Genomic DNA, 24402 nt, shown 5'->3' on the forward strand with positions numbered 1-24402 from the left:
TTCAAAATGCATGGTATTCAGGAGACCTCTACACTCATCAAGAAATCACAAGCCAGTTGTTAGTAGAAACCATTATTTCATGCACATTTCAAGGATATTTTTTGTTCAGTAATGGCATCTGAGCATGGATTCTTCAATGAGATTCAATAGAAAGAGGATTAAGAGAAACTGATATTAGAATTTATCTTATATCTTTTAGGGGAAAGTCTAATACTTGGCAATCCTGGTATCTTGATGATATTCATCTTCAAAGAATTTTTTTCTGCTACTTTAGAAACCACTAAGCAGCTGTCTGACCCAGTACTATCTTCCTCCATCCTCTCTTGACCTTGGCACTCCTGTTCTTATGCCCTCCACCTCCCCTAGCCAGTCCCCTCCCTCCCTCTACCCTAACCTCATGTCTTTTCTATTTCTCCTTCTCAGTGAGATTCAAGCATCTACCTTGGGTCTTCCTTGTTATTAGCTTCTTTGGGTGTGTGGTTTTAGTGAAATACAGCATGGCTATCCTGTACTTTATGACTCTAATATCTACTTATGAGTATATATAGCATGCTTGTCTTTCTAGGTCTGGTTTACCTCATGCAGAATATTTCTACTTCCATTAATTTGCATGCAAATTTCATGATGTTGTTGTCTTTAATGGCTGAGTGGTACTCCATTGTGTAAATTTACCCCATTTTCTTTATCCATTCTTGGTTGAGGGACATCTAGGCCATTTCTAGCTTCTGGATATTGCAATAAAGCTGCTGCAAACATAGTTTAACAAGTTTCTTTGTGCTATGGTAGGACATCTTTTGGGTATATGTCCAAGAGTTGATATGGTTAAATTTTGAGGTAGATCTAGTCTTAACTATCTGAGAAACTTCCAAATTGATTTCCAAAGTGATTGTACATGTTTATGTTCCCTGAAGCAATGGAGAAACATTTCCCTTGCTCCACATCTTCACCAGTATGAGCTATAGCTTCACTTTTTGTTCTTGAAAATTCTGAAAAGTATAAAACCTTAAATTTACCCAATAGGAAGAAAAATACGAAGTAACAGGACCACCCAGAGATCCCAGGAACTAAACCACCACCAAAGAATATACATGGGTGTATCCACGGCTCCAGCTGCATATGTAGCAGAGGATGGCCTTCCTTGGCATCAATGGGAGGGGAGGCCCTTGGTCCTGTGGAGGCTCAATGCCCTAGTGCAGGGGTTTGCTAGAGCAGTGAGGCAAGAATGGGTGGGTGGGTGAAAGAGCACCCTCATAGAGGCAAAGAGGAGGAGAGGTCATGGGATGGGAGGAATGTGGAGGGGAAAGTGGGAAGGGGGATATCATTTGAATTGTAAATGAATAAAATAATTAATAAAAAGAAAGAAACCTCAAAGTTCTTATGATTTGCATTTCTCTGATGACTAAGGATATTGAACATTTCTTTACGTTCTTTTTGTCCATTCGAGATTCTTCTCTTGAGAATTCTCTGTTTAAATCTGTACCCCCTTTTTAAAATTGGATAACATCACTTGCTTTGAGTTGGTTTACCCTAACTGGGCTGCCTTGTCGAACCCCAGAAGAAGACGGTGCATCTATTGTGCAGAAGAGGAATATTATCAGATAGATGTATAAATTATTGTGATGACATAAAAATAAACTCAAAATCAAAATGCATGGCTAAGAAGGCAATGGAAAATATAACTGTTAAACTGTGTTTCCTGAGGGCTTCTTTATGTCTCTCATTGTGGAAGCTCTAGAAATATAGACATGGAAGGACCCAGTGTGATTTCTCAGTTTGGTCAGTCTCCCGCAGTTCCCGATGAGTTCATCTTTAGAGATGCTATGCAGCAATGAGCAAATGTTTTGAAAAATAACCATACTTTAGCCAATTTAATATTGAGAGCTAATATAAAACTCCAATAATAATGTATCAAAGACATGCTAGACAGATGGTCTTTAATCATGAAGGGCATTTGGTATTGCTTAGGGAAGACTAAGAGACGTATACACAATAATAGATGTCCACTTTGAAAGTAGACAGATAGAGAAGAGTGGATAATCCTGAAGTCTAAGAAACTATAACACTTTGGGATATATAGGGGAAGAAAGAAGCCATTGAAAAATAATAGGCCTGACACTGGGTATTTTGGTTCTGAGACAAGGCTAAATGATTCAGAGATCAAGCAGGAAAACAAGCATTTTAAATATATTGTAGCAATTATAAAGACACAAATGAATTTAGAAGGTGCTAGGTCAGGTGTTTGGGGTTCTATAAAATTTCATTTTGCATTGAGGAATGAAAGATTCAATAGAATTTGAGTAAGCACCTAGTCACAACTTCTAGACTCCCTGATACTTGTAAGAATTAACGGGACCCCCATTGAAGGAATCAGAGAAAGGACTGAAAGAATTGGAAGGGGCTTGAGACCCCATATGAACAACAATGCCAACCAACCAGAGCTTCCAGGGACTAAACCACTACCCAAAGACTGTACATGCACTGACCCTGGGCTCCAACCTCATAGGTAACAATGAATATCCTAGTAAGAGCACCAGTGGAAGGGGAAGCCCTTGGCCCTGCCAAGACTGAACCCCCAGTGAACATGATTGTTGGGGGGAGGGCGGCAATGGGGGGAGGATGGGGAGGCGAAGCCCATATAGAAGGGGAGGGGGAGGGGTTTGGGGGATGTTGGCCCAGAAACCGGGAAGGGGAATAACAATTGAAATGTAAATAAGAAATACTCAAGTTAATAAAGATAAAAAAAAAAAAGAATTAGGCTTGCACTTTAGTGCCTAGTATATTCGATACAAGAAAACTACATACATTTCCAGATAAACATACTATAAGGTACACAGGGTATATAATATTGAGCCATAGAGAGAGAAGAGACTAATGAAGGTATAACAAGTTGTATAAAAATTGAGCTGTAGGGGCTGGGGATTTAGCTCAGTGGTAGAGCGCTTACCTAGGAAGCGCAAGGCCCTGGGTTCGGTCCCCAGCTCCGAAAAAAAAAAATTGAGCTGTAGGGAGAAAGAGAAGAAAGTAATGCCCAGTGAGTTATAGTAGGATTTAATTTTGATGGAGGAATATTATTCTTGAGGTTAGGGATGGTTTAAAATTAGTCTCATCTTCAAGAATTGGGGAAAAATCTGCTAACATTTAATCCTGAGTGCAATATTTGATAAAATTCAATAGTTTAAATGATTTATAATGTAATTGTCATGCAGAAGTGAAGTCATATGCTTTTGAAAGTTAAGTAATAAATTACTCTGCCATGGACAAGTAATTCCACGTATTATTACTTTCACCTTTAAATGTGGCATTAAATGTAAAGATCTTTACAATTTGACAAATGACCTCTGATTTCTAGAATAAAAAAGGCCACCTTACAAGTCTATGGTAAGTGGATGTGCATTTAATAGTGCTATTGAATTTTCAATGTAATTAGACATATAAGTACATGTCTAAATGAAGCTAAATTCCTTTTGTGTGTGAATTGTTTTAGGATGCCCCTCCTGCAGTAGGTTTCCACGTGGTTCTGTCACACGTCACGAGTGTTACGTCTCCTTCCCTGTAAGTCCTTCTTGACCCTCTATAACTGCATTCCCCACTACACTTTACTCTTCCAGAATTCACCCTTCTACCATTACACCAGCAAGGTTCTCTCCCCTCCTTTGAAGTCACTTCCACATTCCTTACTAACTTCTTGACTTCTAATCCTATTCTACTTTAAATTCACATGTGGAAATATAGCTTCCGTGTAAGAGAAATAACCTGTGGCATTTGTGTTTCATGGTCTGGGTTTCATAATTGAGAATGATTATTCCCCACCCACTTACCTCTGAATTTCATGAGATCCCTTTTTTTCCAGCTACACATATAGTTTTCAATGTAGAAGGGTCAGGAATTTGAAGGATTTCCCATGGTTTATCAATGCATTACAAAAGAACTAACCAATTTGATTATATGCAAATGACTTAATGGAGTTGATTTCTTTTTATTTTAATGTCACAATAATTTTAAAACTGGAACATACGTAATTATAGGTGTCTCTACTCAAAATTTTCTTTTTAACATTTTCACTAATTATTTTTGTTCTTTCGCTATTCAATTCATGTACGTGATGTATTCTGATTATTGCCTTTCCTCACACACCTGGCTGCTTTCTCCTTCCCCACCATCACCCAGAACTGTTTTCTATGCTCATGACTCTCCATTTGTCCTGTGACCCTCTGAGTCAGTCTCTTCCACATGTGTGACCATGGGTTTGAAGGGCCCACTGGAGTCTCCTAGGCTCACCTTAAATGGCGCATAACTGAAGACAATGAAGCACTTTTCACAGAATCTGTCAACAGCTATTTCAGCAGCACCTAAATTGCCCCTCCACTCTCATGGCTGACTATTGGTAGGAGCAATCTGGTGCAAGCTCATGCCAGGACTTCCAGATATTGTGACTTCAAGGCTACAATGCAGTATTGTGCCTAGAAGATAACTTTCCACATCCTGTTTCCCTAACTTCTGTCCCTTTTATCCTCTCTATACTTTCTTCTGGGGTGTTTCTCAGCCTTAGAATTAATGATACAAATGCCTTGTTTAGGGCTAAGCCTCTAACCACTACATATCTCTGTCACCTTGGCTGGCCTTGAGTTTCCACATTAACGTCCATTCATTGCAAGGGACAATTCTCTAAGAAAAGCTGAGAGGTATAAATAATCAAATATTTAGAAGATAGTCTAATGTTATGCTCATTCAGATAAGCAACAGTAGTATGTTCCCCACAGCACCTATTTCTCTCCCCATCATAAGAAATCTCCTTAGACCCTGGTCTGAGCTTTCAGCTAGTATGTGCTTACTACAGAGGTAGCAGAACTGAGTAACCTTTTGTGCGACAAAAATTTTTGTGGAGAGACACAATGTATATATCTATTCACCATAGAAAGGGATTTCACAGACCAAAGAATAAATGCCACCAGCGTCCAATTTGGTGAACCAAGGAGCTTTATTGGACCTGTCCTTTTCAAGTAGCTCTGGTCTAAGTCTTTCTCAGGCGGCTTGGAAGGCTCTGCTTCTTCTAGGCAGCTGTCTGGTCTCTGGGTCTCTGCAGCTTTCTCCTCTGAAAGTTTTCTTGATGGCTCAGTTCCCTCTCACGTGAGAGGAATTCTCAGCTCATATTGCTTACTGGGGCAGAGCAGGGCCTGGTGAACCTGCTTGGTTTCCAGAACTTTCCAAAGCTATTTCGAGTTGTTTACCTTCTTCCTCAATCATGGAGAAAATGTTAACACAATAGACCTGCAGTGAAGTTGGCAAGAAAAAATAATATTAGGAGGAATGAAGAATATACATTTAAATAGTTTATTATAAATAGTTCATTATTTATTTACTGCAAATATATCTTTGTATTATGCTGAATATTATCAGAACAAGCAAAGCCTCTCCTTCAACGATGTACACCTGAAGGGTATCAATGGAGGAGACAGGAAGACAACAAACTTATGCTAACCGGACACAAATATGAGACAATCCTAACATAAATAACATTCATTCGAAAGAGTAAATTTTTCTTTGAGAGTTTAAAAGAACTATCATGTGGACTTACAATTTAAAAGCATATGGGGAGAATAGCTAATAGAGGAAGGTAGAGACCACAATGATTCTTCAAAAGGTTAGACAGCAGCTGCAAGGTGTGTACATGCGTGAGTTAGTGGCTACCTGTGAACAGCAATATACAGTGGAGTTCTAATAAGCCCTGATTATTAAAGAACGCTTGTCAAAGTCACTATTTGAACCATATTCATTTAATCTGAACTCTTAAAAAATTGCAATAAAGTATTAGCTGGCAAGGCACTCAGTGGTGAAGGCACTTGTTGCCAAACCGGCTGCTGCCTGAATTCAATCCCGGGACTCACATGGTGGAGGGAGAGAATCAACTCCAGTACGTTCCTCTGGCCACCTCTCACATTCTGTGGCTTATGAGCAACCTCTTCCCTTTAATTTATATTTATATATAATAAAAAGCATTAAATATCATTAAATGACTCGTCTAGTAGTTGGGCAAATGGAAAATTAATAACCCTGATCTTTGCTGAGATCTAGGTTTCACTGAGTTCCCCCACCCTATCTTCAGTGACACCTGATAACATGTCCACCTCAATTTGCACATTCCCCTGCTCACTTTCTGAAAACTGACAACTGTTAGACTTAGGTTCCACTCAGAGGCAGCTATCTTCTGTCCAAGCTCAATAAATCTCTCCAGGGAGACCTAGTGTTGTGATGTCACTCTGGAGTAACTCTTCAGCTCCTGAAGAGCCTGGATACCCTCTCACCAAGTGTATTAGGTATAATAAAACACACTGTATAGTAACAGATATGAAGTAAAAACCCATTGCATTTCCACACATTTCAATTTTGGAAAATAAGTCAATAAGATTTTAAGACCACGATGTTGTTGTCCTTGGCACCTACTCACATTTTAAGCTTAAGGTAATCCATGAAGAAGAACTCATAGAAGCATAAACTCGGCATAAAAGGTGACAATTCAGGGACCCCAACCACTTGAAAGTGGGTACTGTGAAAGGAAGTCTAAAATAAAGATTTCCTTCCAACAACAGGAGCATATTACAAATGTCAGTGTTCTTTCACCTCGTGGCACTCATATATCATGCGTTACTTGTCCAATACCAATATAGTCTTCTACCAGCATTCCAGCCTGAATTGACAGGTGTATGATAAACTTTTGTCATTCATCTCATACGTCCAAGAGTCAATGAGATGGAAAGCATGTATTTGAAAATGTAAAGTTTCCTGCAAATGCAATATTGTATTATAACTTTGAAAATGTACACAGGTTGGGGAAGCGCAAGACCCTGGGTTCGGTCCCCAGCTCTGAAAAACAGAACCAAAAAAAAAAAAAGCAAATGTACACAGAACTTGAAGCATATTCTAATGGCTGCATAAATTATATATATTCTAATGGGAAATCATCTTGAAATACTGTCCTACTAACACCGTCAAAGCATTTTAGGGAGTACTGTTATCTGACAGTGTGTAGGTATCTTATATACACAGTTCATAATATAAATGAGTAAAAATTTTTGACACAAAAGGAGAGCTGGGTTAACCAATGTGCTCATCACACATTCTCTGCATAGGGTAGACAAATGACAAGCAAGTATTTTGGAGAAAAAGTGAAATATAAACTAATTTATATTTTATAACTTATTATGAAATAGGAGATCCCAGCTAAAGGAAGTATTTTATGGTTCTAAAATATTCAGACAGAACTACAAAATAAAGTGTTAATAAAATCAAACCATCTTTAACACCCTAATCTATCTCTCTCTCTATGTCTCTTTCCCTCTCTCTCTCCTCTCTCTCTCTCCCTCTCTCTCTCTCTCTCTCTCCCTCTCTGTCTCTCTCCCCTATTTCATCCCCTGTTCTCCTTCTTCTATGAGGATGTTCGCCTATCCCGTCTCACCTCTCTTCCCTGACATTCTCCTACATGGGGGCATCGAGCACTGGCATCTCCTCCCATTAATGCCCGACAAAGCCGTCCTCTGCTATATGTGCTGCTGGGGCCATTGGTTGTTCCCTGTGTACTCTTCGGTTGGTGGTTTAGTCCCTGGGAGCTCTGGGAGGTCTGGTTGGTTGATATTGTTCTTCTTATGGAATTGCAAACTCCTTAGATTCCGTCAGTCCTTTCTCTAACTCCTCTATTGTGACCCGGTGCTCAGTCCAATGGTTGACTGCATCCGCCTCTGTATCTGTCAGACTCTCACAGAGCCTCTCAGGAGACAGCTCTATCACCCTCATGTCCCCATGCACTTCTTGGCATCTGCAGTAGTGTCTGAGTTTGGTGTCTGTATACAGGATGGATCCCCAGGTCATAATGCTGGCACGATTTGAAGGAAATTGAAATCCAAAGAAGGCAGGTGGATTTGTAACACTTCAGTTTTCTCTTCCTAGTCCTCATCATTTGAAATTTTATATGACCATTAGAAATGCGAAGTTTCATTTAAAAAATTATGAATTACTTGCTCTTAAACCAGGATTATTTATGCTACAAAATCCTGTTAACAACAAAAACCTTGGGTATCATGCAAATAGCTTGGAACCTGCCAGGGATCAAGGAAACCCACTAGCGAGTCTCATGATACCAGCAAACCAAGGTAAAACTAATAACTATGCTCACAATTTAAATATAGATGTCTCTAGTCTAAGTCATTTTCCTCAAAGAGAAAAACAATGCATACATGAGAGAGAGAGAGAGAAAGAAGAGAGAGAAATTAACTATTTTAGGCACATTTCTCTAGTGTGGTTTTAAGTTAAAAGCTATTTTCTCTCCTTTTCTAAATGTCAAGCACTTATAAAATGTCAGCACTTACTTGACCCAGTGTTATCAGAATTAGATTTACATTACTGTTTCTGATTTTCTTTGTTTTAATCAGAACCATGTAGGGTAAACTATGTCTCTGTTTCTTTCACTATAGAATTTTATTCTGAGGATCTCCATTGTGAATTACGAATGCAGTGTAACTTTGATAACTCAAAATAGTTTAAACGATTTTCCCAGGAAAGCATCCAATTAGTTTCTCTTTGTGCCATACCAGGTATTAATGAATACTTGGGACATCTTTGATGACACAACTGAACTAGAAACTCTGTCAGAAGTGACAGAGAAGAGCCAGATAGCTCCTATTCCTTCCACCAAACAACTGCCATGTTTTTACTATCTACCTTGGTTTCCCATTCACTGTATCTGAAGGTAGAGATAGACACTACACTGCTAAAAGATTATGACTTGGTATTTCAGCACACACACACACACACACAAACACAAACACAAACACAAACACACACTCATATACACACATACATGCACACACAGACAGACATGCACACACAGACACACAATTACACCAACACACACATGCTCACACACATATATTTACACAGACACATGCTCACACACATACTTACACATACACATACACTTTTATATACACTGATACACACATGCTCACACACATGCTCACAGACATATTCACACCCACTCACACACTCTTACACACTTATACACACACACATGCTCACATACTGACACATACAGTTCTATGTACATACATGTTCATGCACATGCTCACACTTACACGCACTCAGACATACACATACACTTACACGTACATACATTTATAGATATACACACATGCTCACACATGCTCATATACATGGTCACACAAGCACACACACACATGCACATACACGCTAAGAGAGCAAGAAATTTAAGAATATTAGTTCATGAGATGGAAAGAAATATTCTATCTTAAAATGAACAGAAAACCTTTGAGGTGGTAGGCTCGTTTTGCTCTTCTGTAGCAGGAAATAGGATATTGCAATGATACCTCTCTAGAATCTCCTCTATAAGAGGGATAATCTATTCATTGTTTCCATAACAGCCAGTTAATCTGTAATGCTATATATTAAATATATGAAATTAAAGAAGTATGAACTCAGGACAAATATCCCTTCTCAGGACCCAGATGCAGTAGAATTCTGTGACTTTATATTTTCATATAAAATATTCTTTTGCTAACAACAGATACAGAATACTGAAAAAAATGACCACTCCATTAGTTTTAGTAAAGAATAGTGAAGGGGAATGCTATGGCTACTCATCAGATTATGATAAGTCAGGGCATCTAAAAAAATAAAAACACGGAAAGCCAGAATCATACTTTTCCTAAAGAAAGGTTCTCTTCTTTTCTCTATCACATGTGTGATATATATCATATGGTGTAAAATTTTTAAGTTATATTTAAAATATTGTGATCAATATAACCCAAGTAGATGACCTTTAGGTGCGATTAAAGTATCTCTAAGAATATGATGTTTGATGAGATCTGTTGCTAACGCAGTTTCCATGGAGCACAACAGCATTCTGATTTTATGATTGACATTATACATTGTAAATAGAATTTTACATGGATAAGGTAACACATAAACAACCACAGGAAAGGAAAGAAAGTGCTATGAGTTAAGGCTTTTAATGTCCCAAGTTATGGAATATGAAATTTTGTACTTAAATTTTAAATTGTCTTTACTTTTGAGTTGCGTGTGTGTTTTTTATGAAGGTTAGATTATAAAGTTGGTTTTAGCTGTGAAAAGGTAAAGTAAAATCTTGGATTTTGTCATTGAAAGACCTCAAAGTCCACTGGGTATAACATCAACCTGATCTTATCATTTGAGACAAGGGTTTAAATTCAGTGCACATCATGAGTTACCAAAAGCCATCCCTTCTAGGAAAAAAAAAACGGGCTTCCAAGTGTCTTAAATATTTAAAACCTTAAAACAGAACTTTCTCAAAGGAAAGAAAACAGTGCCATTCTCCTACACTTGACATATAAAAATAAACTCACCATATTTTGTCTCTTTAAAAGGAACAGAATAATCATTGTGCATTTTGCAATAAGTGTAAAACCACTAACTGCATATCAGATTATATATTCACGTGTGAATTGTTAACTGAAAGTTGATTTTTCCCTCATATTTGTGAATGTTCACCTTTGGTCATTTCATCTTAGTTATGTAGTTGTATTCTCAATACCTATTTGCTCTTGCTTACAGGAGCCATTGCTTCTAGAACTCTCTGTCTTTAGGAGACAATACCATGCACAATTTGATATTGGTTTATAGCTGATGGGTGTGCTAAAGCCAGTATCTGTCCAGCTCTGCCATTTATCATTCCTTAAAAATACAATCTCCCCACTACTCACCAATAGAAATAGCACCACTAAGTGCCACACATCAGTTCAACTCTTTCCCTCATCTGTAGTCCAACTTTCTCAACTGTAAATTCCAAGACCTTTACCTGGCTATACAACTATCAAAGCTAGTACAAAAGGAAGATGTGGAGTTTCCTATACTATACGTGGGCCTGTGTGAGTGAGGGTCCTCTTGCAGTTCCCTAAGTTGCATGCACATGCAGCGACCAATAGGATGTCCATCAGCTGAAATTTGCATTCTCTGGTATCTCAGGACTCTTGTCTTTTACCTTTGACATTTTTCTCTCTTGTGTAGGCTTATCATAACAAATTTTGTTCTCTGTCTTAGTTGTCTTTATCCTTCATGTTGTTGATATAATGAACTGGACAACTGTATATCCTGCAGAACTGTATGGTATATTGAAAAGAATTTAATGCCATCCCTTTCTCTACTCATGATAAACTACTAGTGCCCTCCCAAATGCCATTGCTGAAAATGGAAGATGATGTCTCAAGACATCACAAGAACACTGCTCTTCTCTGTGGACACTCGCTACTACACAGGCTAAGGGTGGTATCTACAAAGTCCAGAGGGCCATTGCACTGCTGTGCTAAGAGCTCTGGGAGAGTCTCTGAACTCTAGAACACCAAATCTAGCTCATCATCACCACAATAGACATCATCATGATTGATGGAACGAGGTCTTCTACGTCTCCCAAATTTTAAGCTCAAAGTCCATTTAATGGCTTAAAATTTGTTCATAGCATTTTCAATGTTTGTGTAGCCCTACTGTCATATTTTTATTTTATTTTTCTGCCAAATGTCTCTTACCACACTCATTTTCATGACATATTAGCTTTTAGGTGAGTTTTAATATCATCATCCTGCCTATTCTCACTTTGTACCACACAGACTACTGATCCCTTTATGCCTTGCACAAACATGCTGTATGAGTGCCCTGTCACTAAGTGTAAATAATTAAGAGAGATTGATGATTTCAGTTGTTCAAGGCATTTCCATAAACTAAAAGGAGTCCATCTTAGTGACATTACACTGAGACAATAAGAAATTTCTTGCAAGCATATGTTCCAATACGGGAAGATCAAAGCAGTAAACTCCCGTTATGTCTGTCATTTGTCATGGTACTCATAAATTGTAACTGTGCTTCATTTTCTCCAAGCCTAATTTGGTATCATAGTCTACACATGTTTGAAATACATGCAAGATTTATTATCCATTTCAGAGTTATACTGCTTAACGTAGTCACACATTTTTTATTAAAAGACATAAAAGGGATAAAAAAGAACAAGTCAGAGTTGAGAAAGACACAGAAAATGTTTCTATATTGGATAATAATTTTAAATCTCTCAGCTCATGTTGTATGGGCTAATATTTAGGTAATTCTCCTTGCTTTGGTTTATGGACTGATCATCATTATAATTAAGATACTAATGACTAACTTTAATAAATGCAATAATGAAAGTATATATTGGTAAGCCAAACATAGTGGTATACTCCAGCAATCCCACATCTTGGAGTTTGAGGCAGGAGAATTGCAACATGGAGGCCAGGATAGGCTACACAGTAAGTCACTACTTAGGAAGAGAGAAGACTACATTTAGCTGCTCTCTGAACACTCGGTACACAAGGCCGTTACGTCTTCAGTGAACCAAGACATGTTGTCAGCACTAGGTCTTTAATATTAGGAAAATGATGCTTTTTCTTCATTTAGTAATTTTTGTATTTCTAATTGTAAAACACCATACTTATAGGGCACCTTTCTATTTTTTATATTTATTGCAAAATGTTCAAGATATAACCATATTGATGTATAAAATACTTATCTCTACATTTTCACCATCCCTTCATCCAGATGTTTGAATTATACAGTAAATGATCATTATCTGAATTCATCCTTCTGTGCAGTGCAACACTGTTAGTGCACATAATCACATAACTCCTACTGGCTGTCATTTTCCCATCCTTTTCGCCACAGTCCTTGCTAATATCATTTAAAAGCATACAACTTACTGCATCCTGATATAAGCACACTCAGTAATATGGGCCATAAGGTTAGTCCAGTCTCAGTTAGTTATTCTTCAAGAAAGAAAGAATGCCTTTGCATGTAGTGCTTCATCTTATTTAAGATATAATTCCCATTTTATTTATGAAAATATTACACATCGAATTACACACTTAAATAGCTGTTCACATGTGAACACTCTTCAAATATTGGTGGACGTGCTATTAGTTAGAGAACAAGACAGGACTCCATGAAGGACACACCCTTCACTGATGCGCTGACTTGAGAATTCCAAATTACAGTTCCTCGCAATCACACTTTGATTATAAATTCAAATCTCTTTAAGTCCATCTGCTCATCAAAGTGTAATTTACTGTCAAGTATAATAAGTGACAGGATATCCCATTCCTTTACTTCTGACCTTGTTTTTGGCACATACAAAGTTGATTCAAATATGACAAATTTTCCACCGACAGCTGGACGATTGTTCACTGTGGCCAAATGAGAAATCTGTTGCAGGGAGCAGACAAGCTGGCTGCACCACACATGTTGCCATTCTGCAGTGTTCCTCTGTGCATTTATTACTTCTCAAATTTTCCTTTGCTGTATTTAGTAATTTTCTACCTGTATGCTCTTTTAGTCCTATGAAATGCTGGCATACATATCAGACAAGTTTTGATATATAACTTGTGTCTCAGGCTTGTTTTATTTTTAAGTGAAAATCTCACCTTCTTTTCCCTCATGTTTCTCTACTTTGAAACATCTAGTGGGCTCCAATTTCACTTCTATTCCAAATGTAGATCATAGCTTAGAACCAGAAAGGTTCTTAGTGAGGTTCCTTCCTGGAGATAAGTGCCATGCTCTCAAACTGCCTTACATCTACTTTTCTTGATGTATTATAATTTATTCACTGGGTATTTCTCACATCTTGCCCACCGCTTCCCCCCATTGTGTTTCATCCCAAGCCTCTCTGCTCTCATATCAAAGAGAAAAAACAATGATAAAAAGGAAATCTCAGTTGAAATCCAGAATGTTGTTTGAGGCACTTTTATGGGAAGCAAAATCGCCTGGTTAATCCTAATAAATAAACTATAGGTGAACTTTTTTCTCTTTCCATGGTTTTAGTTCTCCAATGTTAACCTGCATTATCCTGAGTCGGTTCTCCTTCCAATGGGTCAGTAGAAGGCCAGGAGTAGCCTAATGCTGATACAATACCTGGGTCCATCTGCCTCCATTACATCACCATGAATGCATTGGTTAGATCTAATACTCTTATAGAAGAATGCAAGGGCAGACAAGCTACTATCATATACCATTGCAGTTACTCTGTTATTCTAATCATTATTACCATCTATCTCTTATTGCACAGAAGTTACATATTTCATCATGTACATATGGGAATAATGATTTCTGTCTCTCTTTAGGAAAAATTTATCTCTTTGACTGTGATATAAAGGCTTGATTCTTCTACATCCTGAAGGATATAGCACAAGTTAAAAATTGTAATTGTTTCTTAGTTAATGGTTTGGAGTATTGTATTGATATGTGTGTATGTATGCATGTATGTATGTATGTATGTATGTATGTATGTATGTATGTATGTATGTCCTTGAGTGAGTTGTCATGGTCAGCAGTTTCTCAGAGAGTTTTATAGGAAATATATTTCCTATGGATAAGAGGCATATGCAGAAGAAACCAATTCAGTATTTCATGTTATCTTCATTTGAATGTGCCATCATAGCAACTCATTTGTACAATAAAATGTGTACTTTCCTTGTCTTTCATCTGTCTGTCCATATTGTTTGTGGTGTGTGTGTGTGTGTGTGTGTGTGTGTGTGTGTGTGTGTGCGCGCGCGCGCGCACTCGTATTCATTTGTATGAGTGCAGATTCATGCTTGCAGTGGAGGATATTGAACCTCTTTAGAAATAAGTCCTTATCTTCACCAGTTTTAGACATTATTCCTTGTTTCTACACATTTTAGACTAACTGCTATATAAACCTTCAGAGATTCACTTAAATGCTTACCATCTTGAATGCTTAACATCGGGATAGCATGGAAGTGATTCCATGCATGGTTGTGCTTTGGTGATTAGGATCAAACCAAGCTATCACCCATTTATAGTAAGTACTTTGCCCAGTAGTCCACTTGTCTAGTTCATAACATTATTACTCTCAATAAATCTGAAAATGCTATTAATGATAATGTTTTAGATGATGGAAGGGCACACCCTATAATATATTTTAATGTCAATATCCTCGAGGCTAAAATGCATTTGCACTTACTCATTTCATGTCACTTTGCTAAATTTATTGCATTTTACAAAATCAAACATGATATGGAATATAACAGGCAGATATTTGTTCTTCAAGAAAAATACATAGATCTACAAGGGTAAGCTCACATTCACCTCTCTCTCTCTCTCTCTCTCTCTCTCTCTCTCTCTCTGTGTGTGTGTGTGTGTGTGTGTGGTGTGTGTGTGTGTCAACAAAATACTTATGTTCAATGCATGATAGTCATTTGGACATTTGTCAAGCACACACAAGATCACTACATTATATGTTTCATATCCTACATACATATAGAAAGATCCTGAGTCATTATGCCACAGTCAAGGAGCTGTAAAGTCATGCCATACTCCTAAAAAATTGAATGATTAGCTACAGGTAATAGTGAGAATAGTTAGTTATCTCAATAGGGAAAGAAAATCAGAATTCCTTAAAAATGATTCAGGTTGAACCTGGTCTTAAGTCTGGCCATTGCTGTGAACTGGAAAAGACTTGATAAAGACCCAGAGTCTGATAGAAGTAGAAGAAACAGTAGAAAAGCAAGACAGTAAACAGACCAGACCATATGTGAGAGCTAGAACACACTTCTCTAGGTACATGGCAGAAAAAACTAGTGTAGCATAATAGTGACTTTCCACTTGGAGAAAAATATGTTACAACAAAGGCATTAGGAAGAGAAAGAGTAATCGGGAGACTGGGATCTGAATGAAGTTTAGGCACATTTTAAAGGAATAAGAACACATGAAACGAAAATCCAACTTCTATAGAGGTTTGTGAAAGAGGGCTCTGTGGATTAAGAGTGTTTACTACTCTTCCAAAGAACTTTAAATGTATGCTCAGCAAACAATACGGGCAGTTCATAACACCTCTAACTTCAGTTTCTGGGAATTCAACATTCTTTGGGTGTATATAGTCACCCGCACGTATGTGCATAGCGACAAATACATATGCACACATATCCACATAACTAGTTAAGTTCATTATTTTAGAATTTAATATACAAAAGTACTGTATTTCCATAATTTTTATCTATTTCCCCCTACAATTCCTTCATGGGCTCTTCTATAGTTTTCAGTGTTACAACACAACACACACAGACACACACACACACACACACACACACACACACGCTCACAGGTCTCCTTATCCATTTAATGTTGCTCATATGTAAATGTGTTCATAAATAACTACTTGGAATCAGATATTCTACCTGGGAACTGGTCCTGAGGAAAGCTGGAAAGCTGGTTCTCCCTACATGAGCAGCTGGTGATTGTAGCTCTTTATGTAGGAAAGAATCCTGGTGGAATCATCCACTTCTGAATTGGCATGTTGACTGGTATTATCCTGTTGCACTTCTTGTTTATGCAATGATATTATTGTGATATCATTGCTGAATTCTTATTGGCATATCTAGAAGATACTGTCTCACTATAGGTATCTATTCTCTCTTAGGTGATGTCCCCTGAGCCTTAGGGTGTAAGAGTTGCAATCTAGTTGTGTCAGTTGGGGGCCAGGTACCCTATGACCATTTATTTACAGCATTTTTAAAGCCTCTGCCTTTTGTAAAATAAAGTTTTTTGAATAACAATGAAAATTCAACACATCCAATGAAAATAAAATATTCTTTAAAATTTATTTTTAAAAATCACCATACTATGAGATGTCCTTCATGTAAATGGTTTGAAAGTCATCGTGCCATTCTTCTTCTGGAAATCAATTAAGGACATCAAGTATAATAAACAAGAAAGCAAAGCAAATTTTATACTTTTTAGAACTAAATTTCAGATATTCACTATGGATTTTAGAATGCAAGTTTGATGTTAATGCAAATGGGTAGACAGAAAGACAGAAAAAAATAGTGGACACTTAGGAATGAGAAATACCATTTGGTTGCTTCAATAACTATTTATTGAGCTTCCTGTTTTAACTAGGCCCTGATTTACATACTGGGAGTACATGAGTACATAAAATGAACATAACTCTTCTTTTCACATGAATTTTGTGCCATTCAAAAAGATAATGTACTATACACTGTACCACATGGTGAGAGACAGTAAATTGTGTGGAGAAAAATACAAAGCATAACACCAACATGAGATGAGCTGGTGAAGGATTGGACCATCCATAAGGTACATGGACCAAATGATTATCCAAAAGATATTTCAAACCGAATGATTGTCCAAAAGACACAATGGACTGAATGATTGTCTAGATTCTTCAAAACCTGTGTGTTAAGCCCCTCATACCAAAGTCCTGATCTACGGAAACAGTTGAAAAAGAGTGTTTCTCTAAACTTTTTGTCCTTTAATGGCAGTATGGATGGAAATGTGCAAAGTGAGGAAGGAATTCTCATGAGAAGGGAAGTCTGTCAGAATTCTGTTATCTAGAACCATAAGAAAAAAAAGTTTGCTATAGAAATCATATTGACAATAGTAAAGTCACTTAGGTTTTACTATGTCATAAGATGGGTGGACTTTCTAAGAAAGTGATTCGTGGGGAAAAAAAGTGAGAGAGATTGTAGGTAAGGAAACAGACAGCGGAAAAGCCTAAAGTATCGAAATTTGGTGAGGTAGCAGGCATCCAGTATCATATACAAGCCCTATTTCCATGAGGGATTATCAAGATAGCCCCCTGATTTAAAGCATTCTTGAGATCTACAAAACAAACCAGGTATGAAGAGTTCAGCGCATGATTTTTAACAAAAGCTATTAAATGGTTGCATTTTCTGGATCTAGAGCAATCTTATTCAGTGTATGTATGGCAAATCGCTTCTCAGAATGCATTGAACATATAGTGTGTGGGGGGTCATTGTGTGTCACGATCTAACTCAGATCTTGGGCAAGGAACTTGAGTTTCAACATGGCAAAATGTTAAACTTTTCTGGAAGGTCTCTTATATCCCTCCCATCTCTATTTTCCATGTCTCTGATCACTCAGCATCTACTACGAGGGATAGTTGTGTGGAATTGATTGTTTTATGATAAGGCACTGCAATCATTATACTATGTTTGCATCTGTAATAGTCTCAATTGGGAAAAAATTCTAATTTTTAAAACACTGACATACAAAATAATGGTTTTATTGTTACATATCTATACACATTTACATGTGTATCATATATTTTGCCCATATTCATTCCTGTAAGTCTCTCTCACTTCCCTTTACATTCATGAAATATGGATTGATTCATGATAGTTATATGATAATCAGACAGATAGATGATAGAGAGATAGACAGATGATAGATAGATAGATTATAGATAAATGATAGATAGATAGATAGATAGATAGATAGATAGATAGATAGATAGATGGCAAGATTAGAGACACATATTTATTCTTTTACTTTTCTCATGGGAGAAAGTATGTGATATCTGTCCCTTAGATTGCTTATTTCAACAGACACATGATATTCAGTTTCCAAGGAATAGTATACCTGGCTCATGTGTGAATTACAGTCAGTGTTTGTAAGGATTGTCCTAACTTTGTTAGAATTTCCATTGCAGCTGTCCTAGCATCTGTGCTTAACAGCAGTGCATTCCCTCATTCCGTCTCTGCTTGTATTTTTTCCTGTTTGTTTCCTTAATGGTGCCATGATGACTGTAGCGAGGGGCAGTTGCAATGAAGTTTTATCATGCATTTATCTGATGGGCCTACATTTGAGCTCTAGGGCTGCAGGTTATTGTTTAAATATCATTATGAAATATTTTAAAAGCTCCTTATGTACAGGAACCATAAACATACTTTTATGATATTAATGTCTAAATTTATATTGATACTTTTTATAATGTTCACACTAGTTCTCAACATATTTCTAGACATGCTGATTGAAGTAATAATTACTAATTAGGAATTGACCTATTGAAAAACAAAAATTTATTTAAAATTTTTGCTACCTTAAAAGATGTTGCAGTTCAATTTATTAGTTTACTAGAACAGTGTGTTTATGCAGGTAGGTATTCTTATTTTCTCATTTTATATTTGCTATTGAATTCAGGGAAGAGTAAGTATAACTGGATATTTCACAACCATAGAAAAAATGCAGTGAACGAACTACTGTTATTCAGAGTTGATATATTTAATTCCCATGAGCTTCATGGGTGAGCATAGAATGATGACAAACGTGGGATCAAGAAGACATAAATAAAAAAGGCATTAAAAGAAGATGGGATTTCTTGTCTTCTTAACTATAACATGGCTGACACTTAGCACCCTTGCCCATACCCAAGCAAAACACTGTGTTCTGCGTATTTAGAGTGTGGAGCAAGCAGCAACTTCCATGGGGAAGCTACAGGACTTTACAAAATAACGGCTGTGATGGGAAGAACATTCCTAGTTAGAAACATAGGTAAAATCATACTTAACATCATACTAAAACCTGCAGTCACATAGTGTGTCAAGATTTTTGCAATGTCAATTGTATCCATCCCATATCTCTTGCCTATAATTAAGAAAATTTACAGTTAGGTGGGTATGTATGTAGGCTGATTTACATGCATACCTGTTTATCCATAGCATATATTAAACATAAAATATCATTACATTTTTAGATTAAATCATATACATGAAGAAAAATGGATCCATAATATTGTCTAGCAAGGTGACTATGGCAGACGGTATATGTGCTTTACAAGAGGAAGGAAGCCAAAATTCGCAAACTTAGTTTTGTTCAAAAAGTGGAAAAGCTATTAGATTCTTTACTAAACAATTAACTCTAAAGAAAATTGCTCATGTGAAATTTTATTCGAGTACTAGAATACATTATATGGTAAGGAATGATCACATTTTATAGTAAATACGGAAACTTTTATATAGATACTAAATCTAACTCGCAGAGATGTATGCTGATATATAGATATATAGATGACCTAGATAAGAAATGTGCTTTTAAAAGCAGTGGAGAAAATAAGTTAATAGAAAATTATGGCCCGGCCCGCAGCAGCTCTCTGCCCACAGACCCTGTGAGAGAGAGACCCAACCGCCTGGTCAGGTGGGCACTCCTGAGGCTGCAGAGCAGAAGAGACCACCAACACTGCTCACCCCTGCCCACATCCCTGGCCCAAGAGGAAACTGTATAAGGCCTCTGGGCTCCCGTGGGGGAGGGCCCAGGAGCGGCAGGACCCCTGCCTGAGACACCACCGGAACCTGAGGGAAACAGACTGGATAAACAGTTCTCTGCACCCAAATCCCGTGGGAGGGAGAGCTGAACCTTCAGAGAGGCAGACAAGCCTGGGAAACCAGAAGAGACTGCTCTCTGCACACACATCTCGGACGCCAGAGGAAAAAGCCAAAGACCATCTGGAACCCTGGTGCACTGAAGCTCCCGGAAACGGCAGCACAGGTCTTCCTGGTTGCTGCCGCTGCAGAGAGCCCGTGGGTAGCACCCCACGAGCGAACTTGAGCCTCGGGACCACAGGTAAGACCAACTTTTCTGCTGCAAGAAAGCTGCCTGGTGAACTCAAGACACAGGCCCACAGGAACAGCTGAAGACCTGTAGAGAGGAAAAACTACACGCCGGAAAGCAGAACACTCTGTCCCCATAACTGACTGAAAGAGAGGAAAACAGGTCTACAGCACTCCTGACACACAGGCTTATAGGACAGTCTAGCCACTGTCAGAAATAGCAGAACAAAGTAACACTAGAGATAATCTGATGGCGAGAGGCAAGCACAGGAACCCAAGCAACAGAAACCAAGAGTACATGGCACCATCGGAGCCCAATTCTCCCATCAAAACAAACATGGAATATCCAAACACACCAGAAAAGCAAGATCTAGTTTCAAAATCATTTTTGATCATGATGCTGGAGGACTTCAAGAAAGACGTGAAGAACTCCCTTAGAGAACAAGTAGAAGCCTACAGAGAGGAATCGCAAAAATGCCTGAAAGAATCGCAAAAATCCCTGAAAGAATTCCAGGAAAACATAAATAAACAAGTAGAAGCCCATAGAGAGGAGACACAAAAATCCCTGAAAGAATTCCAGGAAAACATAAATAAACAAGTAGAAGCCCATAGAGAGGAGACACAAAAATCCCTGAAAGAATTCCAGGAAAACAATCAAACAGTTGAAGGAATTAAAAATGGAAATAGAAGCAATCAAGAAAGAACACATGGAAACAACCCTGGATATAGAAAACCAAAAGAAGAGACAAGGAGCTGTAGATACAAGCTTCACCAACAGAATACAAGAGATGGAAGAGAGAATCTCAGGAGCAGAAGATTCCATAGAAATCATTGACTCAACTGTCAAAGATAATGTAAAGCGGAAAAAGCTACTGGTCCAAAACATACAGGAAATCCAGGACTCAATGAGAAGATCAAACCTAAGGATAATAGGTAGAGAAGAGAGTGAAGACTCCCAGCTCAAAGGACCAGTAAATATCTTCAACAAAATCATAGAAGAAAACTTCCCTAACCTAAAAAAAGAGATACCCATAGACATACAAGAAGCCTACAGAACTCCAAATAGATTGGACCAGAAAAGAAACACCTCCCGTCACATAATTGTCAAAACACCAAACGCACAAAATAAAGAAAGAATATTAAAAGCAGTAAGGGAAAAAGGTCAAGTAACATATAAAGGGAGACCTATCAGAATCACACCAGACTTCTCGCCAGAAACTATGAAGGCCAGAAGATCCTGGACTGATGTCATACAGACCCTAAGAGAACACAAATGCCAGCCCAGGTTACTGTATCCAGCAAAACTCTCAATTAACATTGATGGAGAAACCAAGATATTCCATGACAAAACCAAATTTACACAATATCTTTCTACAAATCCAGCACTACAAAGGATAATAAATGGTAAAGCCCAACATAAGGAGGCAAGCTATACCCTAGAAGAAGCAAGAAACTAATCGTCTTGGCAACAAAACAAAGAGAATGAAAGCACACAAACATAACCTCACATCCAAATATGAATAGAACGGGAAGCAATAATCACTATTCCTTAATATCTCTCAATATCAATGGCCTCAACTCCCCAATAAAAAGACATAGATTAACAAACTGGATACGCAACGAGGACCCTGCATTCTGCTGCCTACAGGAAACACACCTCAGACACAAAGACAGACACTACCTCAGAGTGAAAGGCTGGAAAACAACTTTCCAAGCAAATGGTCAGAAGAAGCAAGCTGGAGTAGCCATTCTAATATCAAATAAAATCAATTTCCAACTAAAAGTCATCAAAAAAGATAAGGAAGGACACTTCATATTCATCAAAGGAAAAATCCACCAAGATGAACTCTCAATCCTAAATATCTATGCCCCAAATACAAGGGCACCTACATACGTAAAAGAAACCTTACTAAAGCTCAAAACACACATTGCACCTCACACAATAATAGTGGGAGATTTCAACACCCCACTCTCATCAATGGACAGATCATGGAAACAGAAATTAATCAGTGATGTCGACAGACTAAGAGAAGTCATGAGCCAAATGGACTTAACGGATATTTATAGAACATTCTATCCTAAAGCAAAAGGATATACCTTCTTCTCAGCTCCTCATGGTACTTTCTCCAAAACTGACCATATAATTGGTCAAAAAACGGGCCTCAACAGGTACAGAAAGATAGAAATAATCCCATGCGTGCTATCGGACCACCACGGCCTAAAACTGGTCTTCCATAACAATAAGGGAAGAATGCCCACATATACGTGGAAATTGAACAATGCTCTACTCAATGATAACCTGGTCAAGGAAGAAATAAAGAAAGAAATTAAAAACTTTTTAGAATTTAATGAAAATGAAGATACAACATACCCAAACTTATGGGACACAATGAAAGCTGGGCTAAGAGGAAAACTCATAGCGCTGAGTGCCTGCAGAAAGAAACAGGAAAGAGCATATGTCAGCAGCTTGACAGCACACCTAAAAGCTCTAGAACAAAAAGAAGCAAATACACCCAGGAGGAGTAGAAGGCAGGAAATAATCAAACTCAGAGCTGAAATCAACCAAGTAGAAACAAAAAGGACCATAGAAAGAATCAACAGAACCAAAAGTTGGTTCTTTGAGAAAATCAACAAGATAGATAAACCCTTAGCCAGACTAATGAGAGGACACAGAGAGTGCGTCCAAATTAACAAAATCAGAAATGAAAAGGGAGACATAACTACAGATTCAGAGGAAATTCAAAAAATCATCAGATCTTACTATAAAAACCTATATTCAACAAAACTTGAAAATCTTCAGGAAATGGACAATTTCCTAGACAGATACCAGGTATCGAAGTTAAATCAGGAACAGATAAACCAGTTAAACAACCCCATAACTCCTAAGGAAATAGAAGCAGTCATTAAAGGTCTCCCAACCAAAAAGAGCCCAAATCCAGACGGTTTAGTGCAGAATTATATCAAACCTTCATAGAAGACCTCATACCAATATTATCCAAACTATTCCACAAAATTGAAACAGATGGAGCACTACCGAATTCCTTCTACGAAGCCACAATTACTCTTATACCTAAACGACACAAAGACACAACAAAGAAAGAGAACTTCAGACCAATTTCCCTTATGAATATCGACGCAAAAATACTCAATAAAATTCTGGCAAACCGAATTCAAGAGCACATCAAAACAATCATCCACCATGATCAAGTAGGCTTCATCCCAGGCATGCAGGGATGGTTTAATATACGGAAAACCATCAACGTGATCCATTATATAAACAAACTGAAAGAACAGAACCACATGATTATTTCATTAGATGCTGAGAAAGCGTTTAACAAAATCAACACCCCTTCATGATAAAAGTCCTGGAAAGAATAGGAATTCAAGGCCCATACCTAAACATAGTAAAAGCCATATACATCAAACCAGTTGCTAATATTAAACTAAATGGAGAGAAACTTGAAGCAATGCCACTAAAATCAGGGAGTAGACAAGGCTGCCCACTCTCTCCCTACTTATTCAATATAGTTCTTGAAGTTCTAGCCAGAGCAATCAGACAACAAAAGGAGATCAAGGGGATACAGATGGGAAAAGAAGAGGTCAAAATATCACTATTTGCAGATGACATGATAGTATATTTAAGTGATCCCAAAAGTTCCACCAGTGAACTACTAAAGCTGATAAACAACTTCAGCAAAGTGGCTGGGTATAAAATTAACTCAAATAAATCAGTTGCCTTCCTCTATACAAAAGAGAAACAAGCCGAGAGAGAAATTAGGGAAACGACACCCTTCATAATAGACCCAAATAATATAAAGTACCTCGGTGTGACTTTAACCAAGCAAGTAAAAGATCTGTACAATAAGAACTTCAAGACACTGAGGAAAGAAATTGAAGAAGACCTCAGAAGATGGAAAGATCTCCCATGCTCATGGATTGGCAGGATTAATATAGT

At 37.7% G+C, this 24402-nt stretch overlaps 1 protein-coding gene and 1 long non-coding RNA gene across 2 annotated transcripts in view; one reads left to right on the forward strand and one right to left on the reverse strand.

The window, feature by feature from the left end:
* Gpc5 (glypican 5) overlaps positions 1 to 24402 on the forward strand; it is a 1404282-nt gene that overhangs the window by 996636 nt on the left and 383244 nt on the right.
* On the reverse strand, positions 4994 to 7645 carry LOC134482016 (uncharacterized). The gene is made up of 2 exons (XR_015638559.1): positions 7454 to 7645; positions 4994 to 5268 (listed from the first exon to the last, which is right to left on the reverse strand). It is a non-coding gene; the product is annotated as an uncharacterized LOC134482016 (long non-coding RNA).

The sequence above is a fragment of the Rattus norvegicus genome, chromosome 15 (assembly GCF_021556685.1).
Source record: "Rattus norvegicus strain SHRSP/BbbUtx chromosome 15, alternate assembly SHRSP_T2T, whole genome shotgun sequence".
In the NCBI taxonomy this organism is placed as follows: domain Eukaryota; kingdom Metazoa; phylum Chordata; class Mammalia; order Rodentia; family Muridae; genus Rattus; species Rattus norvegicus.